General features: G+C 45.1%; 1 protein-coding gene and 1 long non-coding RNA gene across 11 annotated transcripts in view; one reads left to right on the top strand and one right to left on the bottom strand.

The window, feature by feature from the left end:
* The window catches only part of FBXL16 (F-box and leucine rich repeat protein 16), a 282,879-nt gene that overhangs the window by 188,581 nt on the left and 79,449 nt on the right, over window positions 1-14,849 (top strand). The window lies entirely within an intron of this gene.
* The window catches only part of LOC142818557 (uncharacterized), a 76,529-nt gene that overhangs the window by 973 nt on the left and 60,707 nt on the right, over window positions 1-14,849 (bottom strand). Inside the window, exon 3 of one of the 2 annotated variants that reach the window (XR_012896068.1) lies at window positions 750-886. The exons of the other annotated variant lie outside the window; for it this stretch is intronic. This is a non-coding gene — a long non-coding RNA (uncharacterized LOC142818557). Of the gene's footprint in view, window positions 1-749; window positions 887-14,849 lie in introns of those variants that run through there. 2 annotated transcript variants of the gene reach the window in all.

Genomic DNA, 14,849 nt, shown 5'->3' with positions numbered 1-14,849 from the left:
AAGTGTAATGATCAATGGATTGCTCACAAACTGGAGGGATATATCTACTGGAGTCCCCACACACCTCAGTCAGGTGCCTGGTATTACTAGTCAGTATTTTCTTAAATAACTTAAATAATGGAGTAGAGAGGATGCTTATAAAATTTTCAGGCTGGGAGTAGTTGGGGGGAGGGATAGCTCAGTGGTTTGAGCATTGACCTGCTGAACCCAGCATTGTGAGTTCAATCCTCAAGGTGGCCATTTAGGGATCTGGGGCAAATCTGTCAGGGATGATACTTGGTCCTGTCATGAGGGCAGGGGACTGGACTCCATGACCTCTCAAGGTCCCTTCTAGTTCTATGAGATAGGTATAGCTCCATTTAGGAAAATAGGATTAGAATTCAAAATGACCTTGAGAATTGGCTTGATATCAACAAGATGAAATTCAGCACAGACAAGTGCCAAGTGTGACATTATGTTCCATATTTATGAAAATGTGCTTATGATATGAATATTCCATTACTGAGATGATTTATGCAAGATAACTCATGTAAGGCACCATTGGAGAGATTATGATATACTGAATATGATGATACCATTTGTATGCCTAAGTCATGTTTGTGTTTAAAGTTAGAGATATTGACCTGTGGAGCTTTATTTCGTATATGATCCTTTGGGTGACTTCCATTGCTGACACTTCAGGTACTACAATGGACAAACCAGACTGGGCTGTTGGCCCATCAGCAAAGACAGTGGACTATTAAGAGCCTTGGCCTTCCTGGTGATGTTTTATAGTGCTAATGACTTATAGAGGCTGAGATGCTATAGTCAGGTGACTCTTGATCTGCTGTACTTTTTCACTGAGGGATGGGCGAATCAAACAAAGAGTTCCTGCCTTATGGAAATTCTGTAGAAAGCAGGGAAAGAAAACAATGTGGGTCTTCAGCTTGCTTCATCTCTGCCTCCCCATCCCTACAGTTGCCAGATGGTTTCAACAAAAATACCAGACACACTTGACATACATCACGATCTATATTACATCTTATTTAGAAAATACCGGACATTTATATTTTCTCATTTATATTTCTCAATTTGTTTCCCGAACAGAAAGCTCAAATACTGGACTATTCAGTTCAAAACCGAACACCTGGCAACCGTACCCATCCCAAAAAGATACCTTGAAAACACCTGGAAACAAAAGGAATATAACTGAATGGGGGAGGGAGAGGAGAGGAACTGCTGGACACAGGCTAGAAGGACACCTCTGGCCTGTAAAGAACTCTACCTAAAACAATATTTAGGGCGGGAGTCTCAAACTTCCAGCCCATGAAGCAGTTGTACTGTCAGGCCTTGGAGTCTCAGCAGACCATGATAGGGCCTGTCTATTCCTGCCCCTCAAGCTTCATCCCTTTCCACTTTCATCCTACCCTCCCCTGTATGGAACCCTGTCCCTTGAAGTTTGCAGCCTCAGAAATTACTGGGGGAGGGAGTTTGGCATAGGGCGGCAACAGCTGTCCAACTTCCCCATACTCTGCTTCCCTCATAGCCCCTGCCCCACTGGGGAGCAGAGTGCAGTAGAGCTAGTATGCTTGCTGAGTATGCTTTGCTTCCCCATGGCTTCCACCACTGTGGAGAGTTTGGAGACAGGAGAACCACTGCTGCTGCCCCCTGCCAGACCCTCCTGGCAATCTCTGAGGCCATGTCTCTCATGGGATGGGGTGCCATGGGGGGGGGGAGGAAGGTGGGAGAAGGCGGGATGATTATAGGAAGGGGTGGAGTTTGAGGGACGGGAATGGACAGGCCCCTGCACCTCAGGCCTTCCGAGACTCTCGAGCAAGATTGCACAACTGCTTCAGCCAGGAGTGGCCCATGGCTAGGAGTTTGAGACTCCTGATCTAGGGTGAGGAATAATTATGTGTAAACAATTTCTTTAGTGAATCTAGCTTAGTTTGCATGTTTTGTATTATTTTCTAGTAATATTCTTTGTTCTGTTTGCTACACCTTTGACCACTTAAATACACCTTTTGGTAGTTAAACTTATTCCTTGTTTATAATATAACCAAGTTTATGCAGTTTCTAACGTAGGAAGAGAAGCTGTGCATACCTTCCTCCACATTAAGGGAGGAGAGGCTAATTTCATATAACTTTGGGTTTATACTCCAAGGGTACGCCTAGAATACAGGCTTTTGTTGACAGAAGTTTTGTCGACAGATACTGTCGACAAAGCTTCTGTCGACAAAGAGTGTCTAGACTACATCCAGTTCTGTCGACTAAGCAAGCCGCTTTATCGACATGAGAGTGTAGACGCAAAGGACAGTGTAGATGCAATAACGCCTTCTGTCAACAGAACTCTGTCGACAAAAGGGGTTATTCCTTGTAGAATGAGGTTTACAGCCGTCGACATTCTGTCGACAGAACTCAGCGGCATTGTAAACGCAGGTATAGTTTTGTCGACAAAAGTCCACTTTTGTTGACAAAACCTTGTAGTCTAGACACACCCCAAGGGATGAACGCTTGGGGCTTAGGCAAGGCCCTTAAGCTGAGTCTTCCCAGAGCTGATCTTAGTGTCCATTTGGTTCTGCAGTTGGATGTGGCCCTGGATGTGTGTGTTGTAGTAGGAAGCTTAAGAGACTGGCTCAATAAGACAGGGTTAAAAGGTGCCCATGATGGCACAAAAAGGCAGGTTCAGTGATATTTCAGCTCCTCAGATGCCATCCTGGGGATTCAACCCATCACACCACGGACTACACTTAAGATAGAAAAACCAAATGCACAAATACAAAAATGGGGAATAACTGGCTACGTGGCCATACTGTCGAAAAGGATCTGAGAGCTACAGTGGATCACAAATCAACACAAATAGGAGTCAATAGTATGATGCAGTTGTGGAAAAAAACCCAGAATATCAGCCTATTAATAAGAGTGTCTTATGCAATTCACAGAAGGTAATTTAATTGTTATGCTCTATTCAGTTCTAGTGAGGCTTTAGTTGGAATAATGTGTCCAGTTTTTGGTATTATACTTTAGGAAAGATGTGAACAAATTGGAGAAAGTCCAGTGGGGAGCCACAAAAGTTTAGAAAATCTAATCTGAGGAAAAATTAATAAAAATGGGCATGTTTAGTGTAGAAGAAAAGGAGACTGAGGTGGGACAGGAGAACAATTTTCAAATATGTTCAGGGCTGTTATAAAGAGGTCTTTGTGATCAAGTGTTCTCTATGGCCACTGGAGGTAGGACTAGAAGTTATCAGCTTAATCCATGGCAAGACAGAGTTAGGTTAGATATTAGGAAAATCTTTCAAACTCTAAGGGTAATTAAATTCTGGTCTACGTTTCTGAGTGAGGCTGTGGAATCCCAGTCATTAGTGATGTTTAAGAACAGGCTGGAAAAATACTCAAGTTTAGCTGGTACTGTCTCAGAACAGGGGCTAAACTAGATGATCTCCCAACCCTACATTTCAATGATCTTTCTCTCCTGTACACTGGATTTACATCCATGTTGCCCACATATCAGAAAGACTAGATTAGTTCAGGCAGGCCCAGTACAACCCATACAAACATATTCCCACTAATTAGGCTGTTATAGGTAGGGAATTGTGGGAATGCTAATAAAATATCTAAAAAGCATGACCTGTTAAATGATGTCTTCATTCGTATTTAAGGAGAGGAATGATTGCCATTTCTCAGTGGTGACTGGTGACAGGGGTAGGGTTGTAAGGTGTCTGGTTTTTGCCTGGACAGTTTGGTATTTTGGCCTTCTGTCTGGTAAAAAAACAAACAAACAGAGAATACTAGAAATGTAAAATGTCCGGTGTTTTCTTTGGACGGATGGCTGGCGGCGGCTGTGAGGATGGGAGGAGTAAGGAGCATGGTAATTTAAAGGCCCAGCAGCCTCTCTCTTTTTTTTTTTTTCCCCCTTAATCAATTTTCCCCTGACTGTTCAGGATTTTTTGTGAAGATATCTGGCAACCCTAGACAGGGGAAGAGGCAGGGTCGGTGCTCTCTCTCCTTCCCCACCCCCTTGCTCCGCCCCTGCCCTACCCTTGCTTCACCTCTCCTCACATATTCCCAGAAGCGCAGCTGGAGAGTGCTGCTGTGTGGGCTGCAGTCACCCAGCGTGTGCCTTTCCTGCCAAGGACAGGGTAGGCCCAATGCTCAGTGAGGAGGGAGAAGCAGTAACAGGAAACTTGGAAATGGTGGAGATGCTCAATGACTTCTTTGTTTCGGTCTTCACCGAGAAGTCTGGAGGTGTGCCTAACGTAGTGAATACAAGCAGAGAGAGGGTAAGTTTAGAAGATAGGATACACAAAGAACAAGTTAAAAATCACTTAGGAAAGTTAGATGTCAGCAAGTCACCAGGTCCTGATGAGATGCATCCCAGGATACTCAAGGAGCTGATAGAGGAGGTATCTGAGCCTTTAGCTATGATCTTTGAAAAATCATGGCAGACAGGGGAGATTCCAGAAGACTGGAAAAGGGCAAATATTGTGCCCATCTATAAAAAGGGGAATAAGAACAACCCAGGAAACTACAGACCGGTCAGTTTAATGTCTGTCCCAGGGAAGATAATGGAGCAGGTAATTAAGGAAATCATGTGAAAACACTTGGAAGGTAATAAAGTGATAGGGAATAGCCAGCATGGGTTTGTGAAGAACAAGTCATGCCAAACTAATCTGATAGCTTTCTTTGATAGGATAACGAGCCTTGTGGATAAGGGAGAAGCGGTGGATGTCATATACCTAGACTTTAGTAAGGCATTTGATACGGTCTCGCATGATATTCTTATTGATAAATTAGGCAAATATAACTTAGATAGGGCCACGATAAGGTGGGTGCATAATTGGCTGGATAACCGTAGTCAGAGAGTTGTTGTTAATGGTGCTAAATCCTGCTGGAAAGGGATAACAAGTGGAGTTCCGCAAGGGTCTGTTTTGGGACCCGTACTGTTCAATATCTTCATCAATGATGTAGATATTGAGATAGAGAGTACGCTTATTAAGTTTGCAGATGATACCAAACTGGGTGGGGTTGCAACTTCTTTGGAGGATAGGGACATAATTCAAAATGACCTTAGCAAGTTAGAGAAATGGTCAGAGGTAAACAGGATGAAGTTTAATAAAGAGAAATGCAAAGTGCTCCACTTAGGAAGGAACAATCAGTTCCATACATAAAATATGGGAAGCGATTCCCTAGGAAGGAGCATGGCGGAAAGAGATCTAGGGGTCATAGTGGACCACAAGTTGAATATGAGTCAACAGTGTGATGCTGTTGCAAAAAAAGCAAATATGATTCTAGGTTGTATCAACAGGTGTGTTGTAAGCAAAACGCGTGAAGTCATTCTGCCGCTATACTCTGCACTAGTTAGGCCTCAGCTGGAGTACTGTGTCCAGTTCTGGGCGCCACATTTCAAGAAAGATGTGGAGAAATTGGAAAGGGTACAGAGAAGAGCGACAAGAATGATTAAAGGTCTAGAGAGCATGACCTATGAAGCCAGGCTTCATGAACTGGGCTTGTTTAGTTTGGAAAATAGAAAATTAAGGGGGGACATGATAGCGGTTTTCAAATATCTAAAAGGGTGTCACAAGGAGGAAGGCGAAAATTTGTTCCTCTTGGTTTCTGAGGACAGAACAAGGAGTAATGGGCTTAAAGTGCAGCAAGGGAGGTTTAGATTGGACATTAGGAAAAAATTCCTAACTGTCAGGGTGGTCAAATATTGGAATAAATTGCCAAGGGAGGTGGTGGAATCTCCCTCTCTGGAGATATTTAAGAACAGGTTAGATAGACATCTGTCAGGGATGGTGTAGATGGAGCTTGGTCCTGCCTTGAGGGCGGGGGGCTGGACTCGATGACCTCTCGAGGTCCCTTCCAGTCCTATCTGGTTAAAGTGGCAAGAAACTGTTTTCTCTAAATGACTTAGCCACCTGCATTCTGCTACAAAGACCTTTTACATCTGCACTTGAAAGGGAATCCTCTGAACTGTCATTCATGTTAAAATTCGACACTTACCAACAAGGACTTAACAAGTCTTTGAACTTTCTCACCCATTACCAAGACAGTTTCCCCCATTATCACCTGTAATACCATTAACTCACAAACATCCCACTCTCCCTACCTTTAATATCAGCAATTCACAGACACTTACCTTCCTTCCTCCCCCTTCCCACCCCCCCGCATCCCCCTTCTGTTCTGCAATGTGATTTGTCCTTTTCATATTTGTTCATTTTTTTAAATTGTATCCTTTGGTATATATGGTTGTGACTACTTTCTTCCACTATTTGATCTGAGGAAGTGGGTCTGGCCCACGAAAGCTCATCATCTAATAAACCATCTTGTTAGTCTTTAAAGTGCTACATTGTCCTGCATTTTGCTTCAACTACCCCAGACTAACACGGCTACATTTCTATCACCCTTCCAGTCCTGTGATTCTATGATTCTATCTCTTTTCAGATAACTAAGGGTATGTCTACACTACCCCGCTAGTTCGAACTAGCGGGGTAATATAGGCATACCGCACTTGCAAATGAAGCCCGGGATTTGAATTTCCTGGGCTTCATTTGCATAAGCGGGGAGCCGCCATTTTTAAATCCCCGCTGGTTCGAACCCCGTGCAGCGCGGCTACACGGGGCTCGAACTAGGGAGTTCGGACTAGGGTGCCTATTCCGAACTACCGGTACACCTCATTTCACGAGGAGTAACGGTAGTTCGGAATAGGAACTTAGTCCGAACTACCTAGTTCGAGCCCCGTGTAGCCGCGCTGCACGGGGTTCGAACCAGCGGGAATTTAAAAATGGCGGCTCCCCGCTTATGCAAATGAAGCCCGGGAAATTCAAATCCCGGGCTTCATTTGCAAGTGCGGTATGCCTACATTACCCTCCTAGTTCGAACTAGGAGGGTAGTGTAGACATACCCTAAGTTAGTTATCCACAGGGGGTTAATGATGCAAAATGTCAGGGATTGTGTTTTTGTTCTGTGTTTGTACAGCACCTAGAGCTTCTAATTGTAACACAAACAATAGCAGCAATAATATAGCCCTGAGAAAATACATCTGCTTATCGAACATCAAGGAAAGGCCTGATGCAGTCACAGTACTGTATCAAAGAAACCAGAATAGCATTTGAGCCAATATCCCCTGATGATTCATCATGGACTTTAAGGCCAGAAGGGACCACTATGATCCTCTATTCTAGCTTCCTGCACAGCTCAGGCCAGAGGCCTTCACTCATTCACTCGCTCCTATAACAGCCTCTTAAGCGCCAGCTGATCTACTGATGTCTTCAAATCATGAGTTAAAAAGACTTCAAGCTACGGAGAATCCCCATTTAAAGTAATCCCCCGCAGCAAGGGAGGTTTAGATTGGACATTAGGAAAAACTTCCTACTGTCCGGGTGGTTAAACACTGGAATAAATTGCCTAGGGAGGTTATAGAATTCCATCTCTGGAGATATTTAAGAGCAGGTTAGATAAACAGCTATCAGGGATAGTGTAGACGGAGCTTGGTCCTGCCTTGAGGGCGGGGGGCTGGACTCGATGACCTCTCGAGGTCCCTTCCAGTCCTATGATTCTATGATTCTAGGGATGGTCTAGATGGTGCTTGGTCCTGCCATGAGGGCAAGGGACTGGACTTGATGACCTTTTGAGGTCCCTTCCAGTTCTAGTGTTCTATGATTCTACAAAACCTACAAGTGACTCATGCCTCATACTGCAGAGAAAGGTGGAAAACTCCCAGGATTTCAGCCAATCTGATGTGGAGGAAAATAGCCTGACCAAATGCAGGTTGAAGGGAGATTCTCTCTCTGATATTTATCCCTCTGATGTATGTATAGGGAGAAAAGAGGAATTATTTAAGTTAAGTACCAATGTGAACATTAGGGATGTAAATATCAGTCAAAACGGTTCTCTGGTTAAACTATTTAACTGGTTAACTGTTGGTGGGGGCCGATGCATGGCAGCTAGGCCTGGGGTCTCAGTGGGGATGTGGTCCCTCTGAGTCTGTAGGGCAGGTGTGTTGGAGGCTGCTCCAGGCCATCCTACCCACTATGGATTGTGGCCAGGGCTGCTCTGGCATGGCCATGGCTGGAGTCCCACCTGCCCACCGGGGCTGCTCTGGTGTGGCATGGCTAAGTCCTGCCTCCACTGATCAAGCTCAGTCAGGACCTGCCCACCACATGGCTCTGCCTGCTGCTTCGACACTGTCAGGGTCCCATTGTCCAGCTCAGTGCAGTCCATTGGTCATCCACTGAGGTTTGGGAAAGATATGGTTAGCCTGTAAGCATTTCAATAAGTCTAATTTTTACCAGTTAACCGGCTAAGGAAATCATGCCTTACTAATCTACTAGAAGCTTCAGAGGGGTAGCTGTGTTAGTGTGTAACCAGAAAAACTGGAAAAAACCCAACGAATAGTCTAGCAGAGCAATTCCCAAACTATGGGCCGTGGCCTGGTACCAGGACACAGGGGAAAAAAATACCGTGCCTCAGCGTGGCTGCCGGGAAGGGAGCAGAGTGGGGCGGGCTGGGAGGAGTTTTGTGGGGGGGGGGGGGACCAGCCATCGGGAAGCAGGGTTGGGGGCAGCGGAGCTGTCCTGTGGATTTCGGGGCAGGCGGGTGGGTGGCGGAAGCAGGGCTGGACTGGGGAGATTGGGAGGAGAAGGGGGGGGGGGAGAGCGGGACTGACCCAGGCACACGAGTGAGTCTGGCCCCACGGATTCCATTCCTTCCCCCCCCCCCATATCCCCTCCTTCGAGGAGTTGCAAACTGCCTGGCTGGTAGACACACTCACAGAGCATGAGCACATCTACCAGCCAGGCAGTTCGTAGCTAAGGACTGATACACCTAATTATAATAAAACTTACCTGATTAGAAAATACCAGATGTTTTATATGTCTGGTAATTTCTCTGTTTGTTTCCCGGACAAAACCCTCAAATACCAGACTGTCCAGTACAAAACCGGACACCTGGCAACCCTGTCCTTCCTTGCACCCTCCCTCCTAACCAGATACCCTACCCCCAATCTGCTCCTTCTCCCGCCTGCTGGAGTGCCCATGCGGTGCCTGGTCCCCCAAGCCATGGCCCAGGCTGGGCAGAGGCTGCAGCTGGATGAAACACTGAAAATTTATTTATTTTTCATTCTTTTTTGATATGCGTTTATATTTTTGGGCTGCAAAAAACAGTACTGAAAAAAAAATGGGTTCCAACTAAAGTGAAAAGTTTGGGAAACCCTGGTCTAGCCAGCTTTCTATCCATCTTACAGTCCATTTATCCAATCTATATTCCCTTAACTTGCTGACAAATATATTGTGGGTGACTATATCAAAAGCTTTGCTAATGCTAACAGTGGGTGCTTTAGGAGGACCAGAAACAACTTATTTGAATATTTATCACTTGCTTAATGAATATGCAAATATGCAAATGAATGTTACCAGTCCTCCAAAAGCTCGTGCATGGATTTACTGGTCCCCATGTCAAAAAGTTTGGGAGCCCCTGGTCTAGCAGCACTAGCGTTATAGTTAATAGGTGTTAGTCTCTAAAGTGCTGCTAGACTATTCATTGTTTTTTAAGTTAATCTACTAGAATCCTGGGGCAGGGGGGGAATCAACTAGCATGTGGACATTGTACTTAGATTTCCAGAAAGCTTCTGACAAGGTCACCAAAGACTCTTCTGTAAAGTACGTTGTCATGGGATAAGAGGGAAGGTCTCATGTATTGATAACTGGTTCAGAGACAGGAAACGAAGGGTAGGAATAAATGGTCAGTTTCCAGAATGGAGAGAGATAACTAGTGGTGCCTGTACTGGGACCAGTCCTATTCAACATATTCATAAATGGTCTGGAGAAAGGAGTAAGCAGTGAGGTGGCAAAATTTGCAGATAGTACTAAACTGCTCAAGGTAGTTAAGACCAAAGCAGACCGAAGAGTTCAAAGGGATCACGGAAAACAAAGTGATTGCACAACAAAATGGCAGACAGATTTTAATGTTGACAAATGCAAAGTAATGCATACTGGAAAAAATAATTCCAGCTATACATACAAAATTATGGGGCTAATTTAGCTATAACCACTCGAGGGACATCCCACCAAGAGAGATCTTGGAGTCATGGGGCAGTTCTCTGAAAACACCTACTCAATGTACAGCAGCAGTCAAGAAAGCAAACATAATGTTAGGAATAATTAAAAAACAGACAGAGAATAAGACAGGGAATATCTTATTGCTGCTATATAAATCCATGGTATACCCACATCTTGAATACTGTGTACAGATGTGGTTGCCTTATCACAAAAAAAAAAAAAAGATATCTTGGCATTGGGAAAGTTTCAGAAAAGAGCAACAAAATTTTCAGGTGTTTGGAACAGGTGCAACATGAAAAGAGATTAAAAAGAATGGGACTTTTCAGCTTAGAAAAGAGAAGACTAAGGGGGGGATATGATAGAAATCTATAAAATCATGACAGATACGGAAAAAGTGAATGGGGAAAAGTTATTTATTTGCTCCCATAAAATAAGAACTAGGAGTCACCAAATGAAATGAATAGGTAGCAGGTTTAAAACAAACAAAAGGAAGTTTTTCTTCATTCAGCACACAGTCAGCCTGAGGAACTCCTTGCCAGCGGATGTTGTGAAGGCTAGGACTTTAATAGGTTTCAGAAAAGAACTATATACATTCTTGGAGGTTAAGTCCATCAATACTTATTAGCCAGGATGGGTAGGAATGGTGACCGTAGTCTCTTTCAGGGGCTAGAAATGGATAATAGTAGAGGGGTCATTGGATGATCATCTGTTCTGTTCACTCCTGGGCTACGTCTACACTGGCATGATTTTCCGGAAATGCTTTTAACGGAAAAGTTTTCCGTTAAAAGCATTTTCGGAAAAGTGTGTCTAGGTTGGCAGGATGCTTTTCCGGAAAAGCACTTTTTGTGGAAAAGCGTTCGTGGCCAATCTAGACGCGCTTTTCTGCAAAAAAGTCCCAATCGCCATTTTCGCGATGGGGCTTTTTTGGGGAAAGCATTACTATGCTGTCTATACTGGCCCTTTTGCGCAAAAGTCTTTCGGAAAAAGACTTTTGCCCGAACGGTAGCAGCATAGTTTTTCCAGAAAAGCACTGATTTTACAGTAGATCGTCAGTGCTTTTGCGGAAATTCAAGCGGCCAGTGTAGACAGCTGGCAAGTTTTTCCGGAAAAGCAATGATTTTCCGGAAAAACTTGCCAGTCTAGACACAGCCCTGGAGTATCTGACATTGGCCACTGTCAAAAGACAAGATACTGGGGTAGCTGGACCTTTAGTCTTACCCAGTATGGCTGTTCTTGGTTAAACTTTTACATTCCTAGTGGAGATAAGAGCAAATGGCTATAAACAGGCCATCAAAAACAAGTTTAAGCTTGTAGTTAGGTGAATGTATTGAAGCCTCAAAGGAGTGAAATTCTGTAACAGCCTTCCAAGGGAAGTAGTGAGGGCACAAAAACTAACTGGTTTAAAGACTTATGCCTGGTCTGCACTAGTAGGCTAGGTTGAAATTAGGCTTGTTAGGTCAATTTTACAAACAATGAGTCTACACCACCATACCTGATACACCAAGTTTAAAGGCGGCTGAAGTAAATTTCTGTACTCCTCCTTGATGAGAGGAGTAATGCTAAGTCTGCATGGTCAACTTTGGAATAGTACAGATGCAGTGCTCATGAAGCTGACATTCTTGAACTCTAGGAGGTGTCCCACAGTGCTGCAAAGTGACCACTCTGGCCAGCACTTTCAACTCTGCTGCTCTTCCAGACACACAGGAAAAGCCCTGGGAAAATTTGAATTTTCTTTCTTGTTTCGCCAGCATAGTGAGCAGAGCAGACAACACACCTCAACAGCACAACTGATCGTGAATTTCCAGGGTCTCAAACAAGCTCCAGCAATGCAGGATATCCTGGATCTGATTGCTGTGTGGGAAGAGGACTCTGGATGCAGGCAGATCTCTGAAGCAGTAGAGGAAATGCTGATATCTATGCCAAAATTACACAGGGTCTGTGGAAAAAGGATACAGCAGGGGTACCCAATAGTGCCCCATGAAAACAAAGACACTCAGGCAAGTGAACCAGAAGACAAAGGAGGCAAACGGTTGGTCTGGGTCAGAGTCACAAACAAGGTTCCCTCTAAGCTGTGCAGTAGCAAGGCTCCACAGCTGCTTAAGCAGCCCTGCCCAGCAAAGGACTCAAGAGCTGCCTAACTGGGGGAGGGGCACTTCTCCCTCAAAGAAAGCAGCAGCTCCTTGTGTAGGGAGGGGCCATGCTGCCACGCAGCTTAGAGGGAACCTTGGTCATAAACATGCTGCTTCTATGAGCAGCTGCATGGGATTCTAGGGAGGGCCCCAACCAGTGTCCCAAGGCCGTCAGTGGATACCTCCCAAGAGACTCTTCGGGAAGTCTCAGGTAACAGGGAGAAGGACACTGTAGATGAGAAGGAGAATGCTCAGCAGGCAAGTGGAGCATCCAATATAAGGGTGTGTCTAGACTACACCTCTCTGCTGACAGAGAGATGTAGATTAGGCACATTGAATTTGCTAATGAAGCGGGCATTTAAACATCCCGTGCTTCATTAGCATAAAAATGGCCACCTCTTTTTTTCGGCACAGAGCTTTGTTGGAGAAAAGTGACAGTCTAGAGTCTGATCTTTCGAAAAAGGCTTTATTTTTCGAAAGATCAGCTTCTAGGCTGCTGCTTCTTTCCAACAAAGCTCCGTGCCAAAAAAAGCAGCAGCTATTTTTATGCTAATGAAGCGTGAGATTTCAATCCTCGCTTCATTAGCAATTTCGATGTGCCTAATCTACATCTCTGTGTCGGCAGAAAGGTGTAGTCTAAACACACTCTAACCAACAGCCAGGACCGTTTTTAAGTTTGGAGCCAATCCCCTGCTCCCTGGACATATTGCTGCAAGACCCGGATGTCAGGGAGGGCACTTCTAATGAGTTCACATTTTGTAATCCGTGTTACAAGTGGGTTATGGTAATTGGGTTTTATCTGTGGTGGCCACTCTGCCTACACAGTGAGGGCTCCCTGGAACAGTTTGTTAATCGTGTCTGGAAATAGCAGGAATCCTCCCTGCACATCTCTACAAAGCTTTCATAGAGGAACTCTTTCATCCTTCGCAGAAGATTCCTGGAAAGGCCTGCCTTATTCCACCTTCCATAAGAGGACACTTTTTTCCACTTCAAGTTAGCAGTAAGTAATCTGGTGTAATTTCTGCACAAAGCATTGCAGCATAAGATCCGCTTTTCTGGGCACACTCAGTCATCATTTGCTCCCTTTGATTTCTGTGATTCCCCATCCTCGGTGACCAGAGAAGCCCCTGCCTACCCATCCCTGTCGCACCACACTGAGCTGCTGATCTTCCTGCCCCTGAAGTCTGCTCCCTTTCTTTGGAAATTTGCACCATCTATGCCCTTTGCAAGGCAGCTGGTCAAAAAGGGATGTATTTTCCAAGGGAAATAGGAGGCATGGGGGCTGGGGTTCCACTGCATCCAGAGATCCCTAGCTGCTTCTGATAGCCGATGTAGGTGTAATGTTTACCAGGGGAACTAGATTGGTGTAGAGTTGCTTAGGATCGAGGGAGGGCAAAGGTTCCGCTATGGGCACTCTTTTTCTTCACCTGAATCAATTGCTCATCAGCGGCAGCTAAGTTCTGGCTTCTTAGCTTTGCCTGGCTTTTTTTATGCCAATGCTCTGGCAGTTATGTAACAGCAGAAGACAATTATTCTATGACTAAGTTCTAGTCCATTACTATTCTCTTCCCTAAGTATCAGCCTTCCATTAGGCTCAGCTGAGAATCCTGCAATACTTGAAAAAAATCAAATTATTGTGAAATCCTATTGTTCCTCCTGGGGGCACTGAACTTGGATCAGGTGGGTGTTTCCAACATGTTGCAGGTTGATGGTGGGACATTGGAATGCAGTTCTCCTTGGCTACGTCTACACTGGCCCCAAATTCCGGAAAAGGGATGCAAAGCAGGTAAGTCAGAATAGGGAAATCCGTGGGGGATTTAAATATCCCCCGCGGATTTAAATAAACATGTCCGCCGCTTTTTTCCCGGCTTGGGGAAAAGCCGGAAAAAAGCGTCTAGACTGGCACGATCCTCCGGAATAAAGCCCTTTTCCGGAGGATCTCTGAAAGTAGGAATAAGAGATCCTCCGGAAAAGGGCTTTATTCCGGAGGATCGCGCCAGTCTAGATGCTTTTTTCCGGCTTTTCCCAAAGCCGGGAAAAAAGCGGCGGACATGTTTATTTAAATCCGCGGGGGATATTTAAATCCACCGCGGATTTCCCTATTCTGACTTACCTGCTTTGCATCCCTTTTCCGGAATTTGGGGCCAGTGTAGACGTAGCCCTTGTGTATGACCTTTTAGAGAAGCAGTGTGGTCCAGTTCAGGCATTCTTAAACTTCACTGTCCCACAATCCCCTTTTGAGAACAAAAATTACTTCATGATCGTAGGACTGGGGACTGAAGCTTGAGCCTGCCCAAGATCTGGTGCCCCGGGAGGAGTAACAGGGGGTATGTCTACACTACAAAGTTAGTTCGAACTAACGGACGTTAGTTCGAACTAACTTTAATAGGTGCTACACTAGCGCTCCGCTAGTTCGAATTTGAATCGAACTAGCGGAGCGCTTAGTTCGAACTAGGTAAACCTCATTTTACGAGGACTAACGCCTAGTTCGAACTAGCTAGTTCGAACTAAGGGCTGTGTAGCCCTTTAGTTCGAACTAGTGGGAGGCTAGCCCTCCCCAGGTTTCCCTGGTGGCCACTCTGGCCAACACCAGGGAAACTCTATGCCCCCCTCCCGGCCCCGGACCCCTTAAAGGGGCACGGGCTGGCTACGGTGCCCGTGCCAGGTGCAAGCCTGCCAGC

Source organism: Pelodiscus sinensis, chromosome 16 (assembly GCF_049634645.1).
Source record: "Pelodiscus sinensis isolate JC-2024 chromosome 16, ASM4963464v1, whole genome shotgun sequence".
In the NCBI taxonomy this organism is placed as follows: Eukaryota; Metazoa; Chordata; order Testudines; family Trionychidae; genus Pelodiscus; species Pelodiscus sinensis.
The sequence above is the reverse complement of the archived record's forward strand: the minus strand, read 5'-3'. Positions and strand labels throughout refer to the sequence as shown.